Genomic DNA, 14,869 nt, shown 5'->3' on the forward strand with positions numbered 1-14,869 from the left:
TCCTATTCACCCACCTCTCACACCAATGTCACTGTGTGCCCTGTTCACAGACTGCTATGTAACCTCTCCTATTCACCCACCACTCACACCAATGTCACTGTGTGCCCTGTGCACAGACTGCTATGTAACCTCTCCTATTCAAATGAACCACTAACATGGTGCCACACCTATCTCTTGCATTGTGTATGTCAATGCATTTTGTTTTTGTTAATGTTTAACTTTAACTTGACGGATCGAGGTGAAACAAAATGAAGGATATTTTTAGGGGTTTCCACTTCAAAATTATGTAGTATGAGGTTAAGTAGTTTTTTTTGCCATCTTGGAATGAACAAACAGACACAACATTCTTATTATATCAGTAGAGATAATGAATTCTATTAATTGCATTAAATAATTGAGACAGCAATTTACAAAAGACTTTTTAAAACCCTATTTTGGCTGCTTTTGTTCCCTAGTGACTTTGTACTTATTACAGCCAGTGGTTTGTAACTTGACATAAAAATCTTTAAAAAATTTTTTTATTTTTTCTTTGCAATTTGCAGGTAATTGCTTTTCCCCCTAGAGATACTAAAGATCCTTAGCAAACCATAAGTTGCACTTGCAGAAATATAACAAATGTGTTTGTGTGCTGTACTGCCAGCTAATAAAAATGTTACGTACTAACTCTTGTTTTTAGTTATAGAAACGATTTCTTATATGTTGGAAATAGTTGCAGAAGACCAACAGATTACATTTTGCCATGCACCCTGCCTGTCAACCCAACTCATTGGGGTAAATTTAGTGGATTTGGGTATTTTTTGCGATTTCTCCCGATTTGGCAAATCAGAGATTTACTACAAGTAAACTTGTACTGTAATTGCGTGTCAAACAAGTTTTTAGATGCCAATAGACTTCATTAGACCATAGGGCCAAACGTCATACACAGTAGTTTACAAATACAAGAATAGAAATCATGGATCCACTAAAAATTGTGTTGTCAAACATGATCAAAATCACAGAGAAATTGCAGCACAATGCAAGAAATCAATAGTCAACCAAATCAGTGGCGTGTTTGGATGTGCAAAGCTTTTCTATTCACCGAGGATTAATCATAATGCTTATAAAATTATCCCATACCACCTGCTACAATGTGGCTGATTTAAATATGGCTAAGAGTGGGTTTGGAGCTATGTTGGGCCATTATTTGTACTAGTTTAGATTCCACCACCTGATTCAAAGGACCCAGGATGAAGAAACAGGACAAAATCACCAGAATATAAAGGTACCTCTGAGGCTATGCAGGTCTAGGTTCTTCCATGGGTGGATAAACCGCAATGGAGTCTCTGATAGTGAAGTCACGCAGATGTTCTGCCTCAACCGTAACAACTTAATAAATATGTATGGCCTCATTAAAACTCACCCTGAGCCAGACACTTCATGGTCACAAGCCATATCAGGCCTGCACAAACTGCTGGCTGTTCTTTATTTTGTGCCACTGTGAACTTTCAGTCAGTGACAGGACATGTGGTTTAGATATCCCAATCTACATTTTTAAAATACCTGACCCAAATTATGGCAGCCCTCAAGACCCTCTCCAACACTTGTTTCTGCTTCTATAGCCAGAAGTCACAGTGGCATATATAAAAGACAGCTTTTTATAGCATCTCAGGCATGCCTAATGTCCTGGGTTCTATACATTGCACACACATTGGGCTGAGTCAACTTAGGAATAGGGCCAAATTTTATTTGACAAGGCACCATGCCTATTCTACCAATGTGCAGGTGGTGTGTGATGCAAAACTAAAAATAATGAGTGTTATATTTGGCTTTTCTGGCTCATGCCTCATCCCTCTATGATGACTTTGGTGGGCCAAATGCTAAATGAATGGCAGTAGGGTATGTACACATTCCTGTGGTTCCTTCTTCACTATCTAAGTTTCTATGTGTAAATAGAGTTAAAACCTTCACCTGCTATTGCTTTTGCCCTTATAGGTGATTCTAGTTATGGCTATTGCTCCTGGCTTTTGATTCCATTGTCACTACTGGATACTAATACTGAGCATAAGTTTAGGGGGTACATTTACTAAAATGAGAGTTTATAGAAGTGAGTTTTAGAAGAGATGTTTCCCATAGCAACCAATCAGATTCTAGCTATTATCTTCTAGAAGGTGCTAGTTAAATGTTAAGTAGAATCTGACTCTTCTAAAACTCACTTATAAAAACTCTCATTTTAGTCAATTTACCCCTAAGTATAATATAGGTTCAGATGCCTTGACAAATCTGGTGGAATTGTCTTTAATCTCCATCTGAAGTGTGTGAAATTGCTCTCTGCTACTGTCTATTGCATAATCTGGCCTTGTAATGGTAGCTTCACCTGCTCAGTAAATTAAAGTTTGTGCTTTCATTAGAAGTAACTAAACTTTTTGTAAACCGTGTTCCAAATCATGTTCCTTAAATAAGGTCAGCATTGGTGCATTTTTAAAGTATTAAAGGTTACAAAAATGTAATTCAAAAAGAGTGGATGTGTATGTTCCCAAACAAAAGACACATTATACTATTATGTTTGTCAAGCACACATTGAAAACTACATGAATTTTCTATTGTCCCTATAAACGGTTTTGTTAATTAAACCACTCGTTAAACCTGTGTGCGCAACTTTTACTATAGTATCAGACAATATTTACTCACAAAATGTTTGTCCCATAATTAAGCCTGTTTGTATCATGATGTGTTATCTAAAATGAAAACCTTTTTAAAATCTTGATTTTATATTCAGTGGGTTACCAGGATGCAAACAGTAATACAGTATAACAAACTGTACCATACCACACAAAAAGATGCAAAAATGTTGTCACTTTTTTACTACAGTAAGTTGCACCTCTTTCTAATCAGGATTGTTGAACAACCTTAATAGTGCTCATTACAATTCAAAACAATGACATAATTTGCAAAACAAGAAACACATTAAATATATATATTTGTTTTGTTGTAAACAAACTCCTTAGATATTTGTAACCACAGATGTGTCCTCATACATCAATGCTGCAGTCGCACCATACAGCCCCTCCTGGCGCGCCAGGTCCTTTGCTACTCTACTAGCACTGTGCATCTTTTTTTGCATATTCTTTGGAGAAAATGTGTCTAGGATGCACCAGGAGACTTTGCTGATTAATTTAAAATGCGCCACTTGTATATCTGTGTGCAACCGACTCTCTGAATCTATAACTGAAGTGCTACAATGCATCCACTGGGGCTTTTTTCCATGCCAAGTTCCTTTGTGGTTGAATATATGGACTCACTCACACATATATACAAATGTTGCATATCAAATGAATCAGTAAATTCTCCTGGCGCATCCTGTATATAGCATGTGACTAATACGCATTTTCTTCAAAGCAAAAGATGCAAAAAAGACTCCCTGCGCTAACAGAGTTGCACAGGATCTGGCAATTCTCTCACAACAGTCATGTCACGCCATGTGGCGTATTGATTCTATAGTAGATGTATGAGAACACATCTGTATACATTTTTTTATTCATCTTTGCCTTTTAGGAGGCTGGTTAGGATGGGGACAAGCTTAGGAGGCATGGTTAGGATGGGGACAAGCAGGACTTGGGTGCCTACTGCCATGTCTCATGTAAGTCCCATGCCTGGGTGAAGTAGTAATTGGTAAGGACTTGTGATTCATACTGCTGGTGGTGGCTCAGCTAAGCAACCAACTAACTGTGCCCCCATTGACAACATAGTACTATATAAGTCCTGAATGGCATTTGTTTAGGACTCACACATACGTACAAAACTTTTCTGGAAGCAGGTATTGGCATTTGCATGGGGCTCTCCAGAAAGAATAACGGAGGGCTCGAATGAGCCAGGAGTGACTTAAACCAGGAGGCTGGGGTTTTGGCAGGGGTGGTGATCATGGGGTTGGTGCCAACCTATTAAATCCTTAGTGGGAGGAGTAGGGACAAAGCTTTATTTAAGGCCAGGCTTACAAGCCTTTGGACTCTTTCCTGGGGACATTTGGTCAGGTACAGTGTGCACAGTGAAACAGACACCTATACCCTCACTCTGCAAACCTGCTCAATTCTTTCTTCCTTATTTCTCCTCTATGCTCTCTCTGTCCCTCTCTTTCCTATCTTCTTCTGGTTGATTTTCTAGATCTGTGTCCCTGCGCTGAGTCAGTCCCTGTGTCAGTGATTACTGTCCCTGAGCCTGCAGCATGCAACGCCCGTGCCACTCTGCACCTCCCCCCACCCATTTTCTAACTGATCCGGCTGCTGCTGGGGAGGAACACGGTGGGGTGCCTCAGGGCCTGTCGGCACTGCTGGCCCTTGCTGGTGCTCCCACCAGAAGTTGCGGGCCTCGTGGCCCACGGCACCACGCTCCAAGTGTGCGCAGTGCAATACCCGGCGCTCTTCTGCCCTGGCCTCCTCATCAGGTGCCTCAGGGCATGCTGCTGGTCCTCCCACAGTGGCCTGCGGCAGCGGCGCTGATGACGCCACCTCCCCTGTAGGAGGCCGTCATTTTAGCTCCCGGCAGGGGGTGGGGCATAGTGTTGCTGCTAATTTAACCGCTCCTATGCTGCCTGGAGCAGCATCTATGCCTGCTGGGTCCCCTGTGATTGCCACTGTCCCTGGGACACTGCCTCCTGTAGCTGGTATGGTGGCTCCCTCCTCGCTGCTGTCAGCCGGCCAAAATGTGTCCCCTGCCTTTGACCCCGCTGCTATAATGGGGCTTTTCATTAACATAGCCAATACATTGGCCCTCATGTTGGTAGCCATTCTGCCTCCTACTGCGCAAGCAGCGTTCAGCACCCTAGCCGCTCCTCAGGCTACGGTCTCCATGTCACAAGTTGCACTGATGCTGATGAATGACGCTACAGCTGACCACACATCTGACAAAGTTTTGGTGGTGGATCCGCCTGGCGGGCCTCTTGCCGTTGGGGCCTCGCAACCTGCCCTGGCCCCAGAGGGACCTTCTTCATCTTTTACAGGTTCCGATGATCCCTCATGGGATGCTGGCAATGAGGCAGCTTCTGGTGTTCATCAATCCGGTAGTCACGGCGATTCCCCAGCGGAGCTGGTTGGTGAGTGTTCATCTTCTACTTATTTTAGTGATGCCAGTTATTTCACCTCTGAGGACTCCAGTGACGCTGCCCCTCCCAGACAGCTCGCAAGGCTGCTAAGTTTGCTAGGATTCAGGCCGACAGGCACTTGCGTGGGCCTCGGCGGGATCGCCACGCCAAACGTGATGAGAAGGCGCCCGCTGACAGTGCTGACACAGGGGTGGTTCGTTGCGCAAACACTGCGGTCCTGAGGGACCTCCGCCCCAGCATTAAAGACAAAATACGGAAGGGACATTTATGTTGATGTATTCTCCCTTACAGATAACATGTGCAAGGAATTGCGAGCCGCTAAGCGCAAAGGCGGTATTGGGTTGGAAGCTTTTCAGACTTATTCTAATTGGCAGGCTGGGATATTTCTCTTCTCGGCCTGCTATTTGGAAACTCGCCCTGCAGAACACACCAATATCATTCAGTATTTTCACCATATTCATAGTATGCAAACATCCGGCCGAGGGGTTGCATGGCTTGTTTACGATGAAGAATTTTGTCGGAAACAGGATAGGCTCCCCATTATTGATTTTGGGTGCAAGGATGTTGAGGTTTGGCTCGACATCTCTCAGGGTTCCAAATTTTCCCCGCCAGCAATCAGCCAGCGGAAAAAAATTAGGTGCTAGCCAGCCGGGTCTGTCCAACAGTAGTAAGGGTAAGTGCTTCGCATTTAACTCAACACAGTGTTTGTTCGGCCAGCTGTGTCATTTTCGCCACCTCTGTAGCAAATGCGGCGATGCCCACCAAGCTTCCGGCTGCTCAAAACCTGTTGCTTCCCTGGCCCCCAGAAAGCTTGCCGGGCTCCGGGCCTGCTAGTTAAAGCTTTCTCCCCTGTTAACCTTGATGCCATGGCAAAATGGCTCACATGGTACCCTGACACAGTTGCGGTGCAGTTTTTGAGTGGAGGTTTTAAGTTTGGTTTTCATTTGCCGATAACTTCAGTTGTCCCGTGGGTTCGCCACGGAGCCTGTGATCTGCAATAGAGCTGCCGCACATCGTGAAGGACAAAGTACTTAAGGAGGTGCGGCTCGGTCGCATCATGGGTCCTTTTCTAGACCCACCAATAGCAGACTTGGTACTGTCACCCATCGGAGTGGTCCCTAAGAAGACGCCGGGCGCTTTTTGGCTCATTCAGCATCTGTCTTGCCCATCTGGCCGTTCAGTTAATGATGCTATTCCACAGGAGCTTTGCTCGGTGTCTTATCAGTCTTTTGATGAGGCACTTAAGCTCGTCAGGGCTCACGGACCCGGCACATTGATGGGTAAGGTAGATGTTGAGTTGGCTTTTCGCTTGTTGCCCCTAAACCCGGAATCATTCAGGTACATGGGTTTTCATTTGGACGACGGATACTACATAGACAAGTGCTTGCCTATGGGGTGTTCCGTGCCCTGTGCTTATTTCGAAAGGTTCAGCACCTTTCTGCATTGGTGCATCGAGTCTGGTACCGGGGGGCATGGCGTAGCCCATTTCCTGGATGACTTTCTGTGCGTCGGCCCTGCTGATTCCCCATGTTGCCGGGTTTTTGTTAGAGTCCATTCAGGCCCTGTTTTCCTTTTTGGGAGTTCCGATTGTCAGTGAGAAAACCTTGGGCCCCATCTCCCGGCTGTCCTATTTAGGTATCGAGATCGATATCTCGGATGGCTGCTGCAGCTGAGAAAATTCTTAAATTACAACATGCCATTCAGGATTGCCTGGCTGAGGGTAAGGTGACATTGCGGCAAGCGCAGTCTCTCCTGGGTTTGCTCAATTTCTCATGTCGAGTGATCCCCATGGGTTGGGTATTTTCCAGGAAGCTACAGCAAGCCACCGCGGGTGTTCGCAGGGCACACCAATTTATTCGGCTCTCTGCTGAAATAAAGAGGGATCTAGCTATTTGGATCTCCTTTTTAGCTGACTTTAATGGTGTTCTCTTGTGGTTGCCACCTCTAGTCCTTAGCTATCAGCTGCAGTTGTTCACTGATGCAGCCGGCTCATCGGACTTTGGGTGTTACCTCCGCGGGTAATGGTGCGCTGCCCCATGGCTGGCCGAGTGGTTTTCCCGGGGTTTAACTAAAGATCTGCTACTCCTGGAATTGTTTCCCATTACGGTGGTGCTGGAACTGTGGGCTATTGAGTTGCGCGATAGGAGTATTGTATTTAGCTGCGACAACCTAGGCGTTGTGCACGCTGTTAAAGGACAGCGCGCCTCTTCCTTGCCGGCCTTACACTTGCTCGTGCAGCTAATGCTGCGTTGTTTACAATTTAACATCTTGTTCCAGGCAATTCACATTCCGGGCTCGGACAATAACATTGCTGACGCGCTCTCCCGTTTTCAGTGGCAGAGGTTTAGGTCGCTTGCTCCTGAGGCTCGCTTAGTTGGTAAGCCTTGCCCCCCCTATGTTTGGCAGGTCATCAAGACGGCATGGAGGGCCTAGCCGAGCAATCCCTTGCTCCAACTACATTGCGGACCTATCAGAAAGCTTGGTCTGAATGGGAAAGCTATCTCCATCACCGCGGAGGCAGAGGTGAGAGCACGCAGTGCTCAATGCTGTCTTTTGTTTGGAGCCTTTATGTCTCTGGTCGGTCCCGTGTTATAGTTTCGCGCATGCTGGCGGGCATTTCTTTCTTTTCCAGAGTGAAAGGGTATCCAGACCTTACAAGGAGCTTTGCCATTATTAAAGCCCTTAAGGGTTGGGCTTAAGGGTTGGGCTCGCACCTCACTTCGACCAGTTGATAAACGAAGGCCGTTCGATCGATCTTCCCCTTTTGCTTAAGTTGCTAGCTGCGGTGCCTGAGGTTGTGTTTTCTCATTTTGAGGCTAATCTTTTTTGTTTAGAAATTTTCGATGGCGTTTCATGGCGCCTTCCGAATTTCAGAACTAGTTGCCCTTTCCAAATTAGCGGTTTCGCCCATGTCCCATTCCGATGTCAGTTTTGGGGAGGGGGCTGTTTTGTTCAAAATACGGCGTTCTAAAACCGATCAAATGGATCGCGGCTGTTGGGTCTCCCTAACGGCTTGCAAGGATGACCATGTTTCCCAGTGCATCTGACAAAACTTTATATGGCATTACGGCCTGTAGTTGGCAACGCATGGTTGATCCATGCTGACAGTTCGCCTCTTACTAAATATCAGTTCCAATACATTTTTAGACGCTGTTTGCATCACATTGGCCTCTCCCCTGGGGACTTCGGTACCCATTCTTTTAAAATTGGCACAGCTACTTCTGCCGCTGCCGCTGGCTTGTCGGTTCCGCAGATCATGGCTCTGGGGCATTGGAGATCGGCTTGCTATAAGCATTATGTTAGGCCGGTGGCCACTGGCTGAAACTACTGTTGCATTTTTCTTAATGTTTTTGGCTGCCTGCGTGTCATGTGTTTGTTCACCTTGTTTTTCTTGTTCTATCTGTGTGTAGTTTGTCTTATGTGTCCCCTGTCCATCCTACTCTGGTAATACTTGCCACTTGTCGCTTGTAACAAGTGGGGGTCTTGAGGGATGTTATTTTACCTGACTAGATGGACTAATTCGGCCAAAAATACAGTCCCTCAGCAGGTTTTTGGTTTATCTTTCGCTGAGTTGATTGTGTTTTACCTGTCTCCACTCAACACCCCCCCCTACCTCCCCGCTGGTTTTTCCTTATTGTTCTCTACTGTTGTCCAAGCTAATTTAGAGTCAAAACTTAAAATTAAAATTTGTTTGTTCAATACTTCAAAAAGTAGCCAAACTTAAACCGGATATAAAATATAGCTTACAACTTTAATTTTATGGTTAAAGCTTGTTATTTTTGATTAGCCTATTCAAACTAAACATTAAATACTGCTTAGTTTCGAATTTAATTATAATCAGTTTCCCATGGCTGTTAAAAATGTTGTGTTACACTCCAGTCTGTTCCTTTCCTGATAATTACTCTTAATTCACTAATTTTAGTTTGTATTCCTTTCCCGGCCATTATAGGTTTGACATTTGATGCTAGGGATGTCTGGATCGTGGGTCACTCATTTGTATTTTGGGCAGCTCAGTCCACCCATGCCAAGGATCAGCTTTTATGGCCTGTGTCTGCGAGGATTCACTGACTAGGTTTTAGGGGTCTCCGTTGGGAGTTGCTCAAGGTTAGATTGGCAGCTGCAGCACGTCGATTTGGTATCCCCAAAGTGCTTGTAATACATCTTGGTGTGAATGATATTGGTTCCAGGATTGCCCTTGATTTACGGCTTAATATAGTGTCAGACCTCCTCCTCATTATCGGCGCTTGGCCTTTCTGTAAGGTTATGTGGTCCTGCATTATCCCTAGGCAAGTGGCTTGGCGCTCGTTCTCCTAGGGCTTTGGACGATGCTCGTAAGAAGATCAATGCTGCAGTGGCAAAATTTCTGATATCTCATGGAGGTTTTGTGATTACACATCCTTTAATAAGGTCCCGTGATAAGCATCTCTATAGGCCGGATGGGGTGCATTTGACGGAGGCTGGTTTGGTCTTGTTTGTGGGAAGTTTGTTGGCTAGTATAGGTCAGGTGGTTTAGTGTGTATGGTGGCGGGCTGCGATTCTCTGAGGTAGAATCTTGCATTGGCGGGAAGTACGGCTTATCATCAGCCTGGGTGTAGTGTGTGTGCATTGGGTGTGCTCACCTTCTATTAAGTGTGGAGAAGTACTGTACCACCTCTACGGGGGCAGTACAGCCATCTAAGGATGATATTGGTGTATGGTAGAAGGTCTATGCTTAATACCCAAGTGCAGGATTTGATATCAACATGGCGGATTCCGCCTGCAATGCTGTTTTTGTTGTTGAGTTTGCATTGTTGGGCTGCTCTGTGTAAGTGCCGTCCTTCCAGCCACCATACAATATTTAAAATATTTGAAAGAATTAAATTAATTTTCTTAAATAAATAGCTGACCTGTTTTAAAATCCATTACTGGCTCCGTGTGTTTATTCTTAGATAAGTTTGAAGTGTTTATATTGTTATGGTATAATGTTCACTCACACTGGGCACACATCAGCTGTTACTAGGTTTTACAATTTTCATTCTCCACACTTGCAGAAAGCTACATGATGGATGCATTGATGGCAGAAAGTGTTGTGACTACAGTATGTGACTGTTTTAATTGTGTCTACAGCACTTGCCTGATTTGAGTGTCCATTAGGACCACGAGCCTGTTTTGAAATGGAGCCATGGATTGTATGAAGGCTGTCTCTGAATAGGCTGCAGGAGTGTTTGTGGTGTTGGTGGGGTTGCTGGGAATAAATTCAAAGGGGTATATTTACTAAAGTATGGGTTTTTAGAAGTGGAGATGTTGCCCACAGCAATCAATCAGGTTCTACATAACATTTATCTAGCCCCTTCTGGTAGTTAATAGCTAGAATCTAATTGGTTGTTATGGGCAACAACTCCACTTCTGAAAACCTACACTTTAGTAAATATACTCCAAAGTGATGAACTCTCTGTCCACCAACTGCCTTTGCTGTAGGCAAATGTGGAGAGTCACTCTGGGGATCTAAATCAGAGCATTGGGTAAGCATTCATGAAATGGGCAGAGTGAAGATTCCACACACCATTCTGCAAATTATTAGCTTACGAAAAATAGTAACAGCCCCCCCCCCCAAAAAAAAAAAATATAAAAAATGTTACACTCTCTTAACCTTGAGTGTTTTGGACAATATGCAGAGGGTTTTCATTGAAATAAAACAGTTGAAAAAGTGATTTTTACACAAAAAACAAACCATGGACTTTACAAAATCAGTTTTATAAAAAAAAATCACTAGTATAAAAACTATTGCCAAAAATAAACTGTCTATTTTCTTTCTATACACAATGCTTAAGTTGGTAATTATACAATACGGATACTCACCCACTGGCTACAAGGTAGTGACGATGGGTCTGTGGAGATGTCAGGCTATGTGGATGTTTGAGGCAGGACAGACAGTTGCAGAGTAAGGCGGGAGGAAGTTCCAGTAGATGATGGTTCTTCAGAAAAGTAAATACATTTTGTGAACAAGGCCAAGCTGTGTTTTGTGCATCACCATCCACCTCATCATCCTTCTCTTGGTTGTGGCTGAGATGTTGCTGTCTTTGCGCATTTGTTTGTGTTCAGGGGCGTATTTATAATGGGTGCAGGGTGTGCAGTGCACACGGCCCCCTGCGCACACCTTGCACCCATATCATACTTACCTTTCCGGAGTTCCTTGAAAATGCCAGTATCAGTGATGCAAAACATCTGGAAAATGGCCGAGGCCATTTTCCCGTCATTTTGCGCATGCGCTATAGACTCTGGACACACTCTAGTCTATCAATGCAGCACTGGCAGCACTGCTCTCATTGCGCTGCCGGTCGCCGGACTGGGAGGAGGGGGCCCATGATGGAGAATGCACACGGGCCCCCTCCTCTCTAGAAATGCCGCTGGCTGTGATTGAGAAAAAAACACTATTACTACAACAATGTTTGTGTTATATGAAGTGTTGCACATTTGCAGTAAACTAGCTACACACTGTCAGATTTTTTTGATCGAGACAAGAAACGGGGCGATTTTTCGGCAAATTGAAAGCCCAAAATCTGTACTACACATTATGCAAATTTTTTTAGAAGCTTCCGCTTTTCCACCACACCGCACTCATTTTACATATGTCTGCCCACAAGGAAGATGACATAGTGTTAGGAGAACATAGGAGATATCAGCATATTATCGAAAATGCACACACACTGCTCGATATTGGGAAAACTGATGCCGAGATTTTCTTTCTTTGCCGATCGAACAGATAATCGAAAGAATGTTTGTGGACGTTTTTTAACTGTTTTATCAGCAAACTGCTAAAACAATCGTTCATACACACTATACAATAAATCAGGCCGATCACCTGATTATTTGCAAATAGGCCCAATAAATGTATAGTGTATAGCTAGCTAAAGGCTCACAGTATGTGCATGGACATGTTTCCATAAAAGTTACATAGGTGTCTTAGCGGGAGTGGCAAAAAGTTGTATAGATCATACAAGCCACTATAGTTACACTTGTTTTTATATCCCTTTAATTCTGGACACATGATTTACACAGCATCTGTGGCTGATAAAAACCAGGTGAAGTGACTTATGTTATTTAGGTAGCCACTGAACCTGCATAAGACATAGGTGTCCTATAGGAATATCATAGTAAGCCTTGTTTAATGGTACTGGACCAACATAATTTATCTTGCTGCAAAAAATTCATTATCATGCACAAAACAGACAAAATTGCTACTAAACTATAATGCAGAATGTTTCTGAAGTACATACAACACAAGTTCTGCAAATACACACACATTAAAGTGACTATTTGTAAAAATAAAAGGACACTCTCCATACCTGGGTGGGGCATCAGTGTCGTGCACATGTTAGGCCTGCACAGCTTCTGGTGGTATGATGCTCTGCAGAGGCTCTTCATAGTCCAGGTATTCAATGTGCAAAGTAAGCAGCCACCTGTCCACCTGTAAGCCTTTGCCTCATTGGCCATCTTGACTTTGACCCTGCACTTGATATCACTGAAGCACTTCTTGCAGGGTTCCAAGTTGCCTCTTGGAACTAATAAGCATGTAGGATTGTCTATTTTGACTCGATGGTGATATTTATCGGTTTTGGGTGTGTGCAATATCAGTTGATTTAATTCAGATTTCTCTGTGACCCCCTTGGTGTTGTGTGTGATGGATGGAATTTCAGAAGAAGAATAGTCAAAATAGATGAGCACTGCCAGCACACATGAGGGCAGACTTCACTTGCCTGGGGAGGGGGGCATGACGGTTGTGGCTGAATGAAACCAGAGTCCATAGTTCCCCTCCGGATCGAGACTTACCTCCTTGCGACTCAACGGAGTCCCGCTCTTGCCCCTTGCCGGCTGCTGTTGTTTGGAGTTCTCTTTCCTCTGGTGGATACTTCTGGGTCCAGTGGTACGTTCATGGCTGTGAGATAGCCGTGTCAGGGTAGATGGTATAAGGTCCTGATATGATACTTATGTTTTGGAGTGTTTGGAGATGTGTTATTCATGTTGCAATGTGTTTTGATCAACTTGGGGTCTTGTTTGAGGCAGAAAAGCATAAGGTTTGTTCTGTATGGGGAGTCTATAAGTAGCAGGACAAGTCCTCGCCTCCCAGATGATTGGTTCTTCCATGTGTGTTTTGATTGGTGGGTGCTTCTGGTGTCTTCTGACTGGATGGGAGTCTTGTCAGTCATGCACATAGGTTGCTTTACTGAGTTGGTGTATTCATTCAGAAGGCATATTTGTTATGAGTATTAAAGACATATAGGATGTCTTGTGTCTATATAAGATAAAGTATATAATCTAAAGTGTGGAATGTTGCTTCTAAAATAGAGGGGTAGATTGATTCTAATGAATCCTTATATTTTGAAACAGGGGATATGGTGAATGTAAAGGGGGATATGGGTGAATGCAGAATATATGCAAGGAATGAGGTGTAGATGTATCTGTCCATGTGGTTTGGTGTGAATATGACTGTCACATAATTACTGTATGTGATTTTTTATTAACAGGAGTCCAATTAGTAAAGTTGGATTGGACTCGGCTGGTGTACCCCTTTTTTTTAGTTGATTAATATTGTTGCTAATCACAGACAATTGATCTTATTTTGTTGTCTCAATTGAGACCCCAAGGATGGGGGCTCCCCATGGTAATCATAATGTGTAATTCTTCTCTGTTAATCTGTTTTGTGCTACTCCTTAATTTAAGTGGGCGGATGGTTCTCCCAATAATACTGTTTTCGACAAGGGCATTGTAACAGATATATCATGTCTTTGCTGTTACATGTTAGATTGTTTCGTATCTTGAACATGGTTTTGTTCACTGTAGATTGTACTGATTTTGTCAGGATGGTGCTTCTTTTTCTCATGGTGGTGCAGGTACAGACAAATACCACAATAGAAGAACCCTCCCTCAACCTCACCTTTTGTTTTGTGTTTCCAGATGTTAGTGAGTGTATTTTGTTTCAAAACTGTGGGTGCTAGATGGTTTTTTACTATTTTGGTTCTTAGGTCTGTGCTTTATGAAATACTACCTGAGGTTTGGGGGGTAGGGATGCACCTAAGATCTCATCTCTCAGGAGTATTGGCCAATGTTTATTCACTATTTTTTTAATTTGTTGCACTTGGCTGTTGTACTGGGTCATGAAAAATATGTTTTTGTTAGTATCTGTGTTAGAGGCTCTATTTTTGTATACTAGAAGGGGACCTCTGTCTGTGTCCTTTACCATTTGGAATGCTGATTGTACTTGTCTGACATTGTATTTCTTGTCTATCAGTTGTGATTTGATTAGGTCACCTTGTGTTTCATAGTAGCTTACTTTGGAGCAATTACACCTCGCTCTCTTGAACTGTCCTTTGGGTATCCCATTCAGCTGATTGGGGTGGTGACTGCTAGTTGCTAAAGAAAAACTATTTACTTCCACTTGTTTATGGTATGTGTTGGTATGAATGGGATTGTTGTCGATAAAGGTGTTTAAATCAAGAAACTCTACACTTGTCTTATTGTATTTGGTTGTAAAGGATATGTTGTAATTGTTGTTATTAATGTAATTGATGAAAACTTTAAGGGATTCCTCATTCCCTCTCCAGATGAATAAGATATCATCTATGTATCGTACCCAGAGGACGAGGTTTGCGCCAAAGTTATGGTTGGACCAGATGGATTGGTCTTCCCAGCAGCTCATAAAGAGGTTTGCATAACTTGGTGCAAACCTTGTCCCCATCACTGTGCCGGTCGTTTGTAGGTAGAACTGGTCTTCAAACCATAGATAGTTGTGTGACAGGATGAAAGCAATACTTTTTA

At 43.6% G+C, this 14,869-nt stretch overlaps 1 protein-coding gene across 1 annotated transcript in view; it reads left to right on the plus strand.

Moving 5' to 3' along the window:
• LOC148481769 (phospholipase A2 inhibitor and Ly6/PLAUR domain-containing protein-like) overlaps positions 1–14,869 on the plus strand; it is a 73,109-nt gene that overhangs the window by 35,769 nt on the left and 22,471 nt on the right. The window lies entirely within an intron of this gene.

This window comes from Taudactylus pleione, unplaced genomic scaffold (assembly GCF_031769625.1).
Source record: "Taudactylus pleione unplaced genomic scaffold, aTauple2 ptg000563l, whole genome shotgun sequence".
NCBI lineage: Eukaryota > Metazoa > Chordata > Amphibia > Anura > Myobatrachidae > Taudactylus > Taudactylus pleione.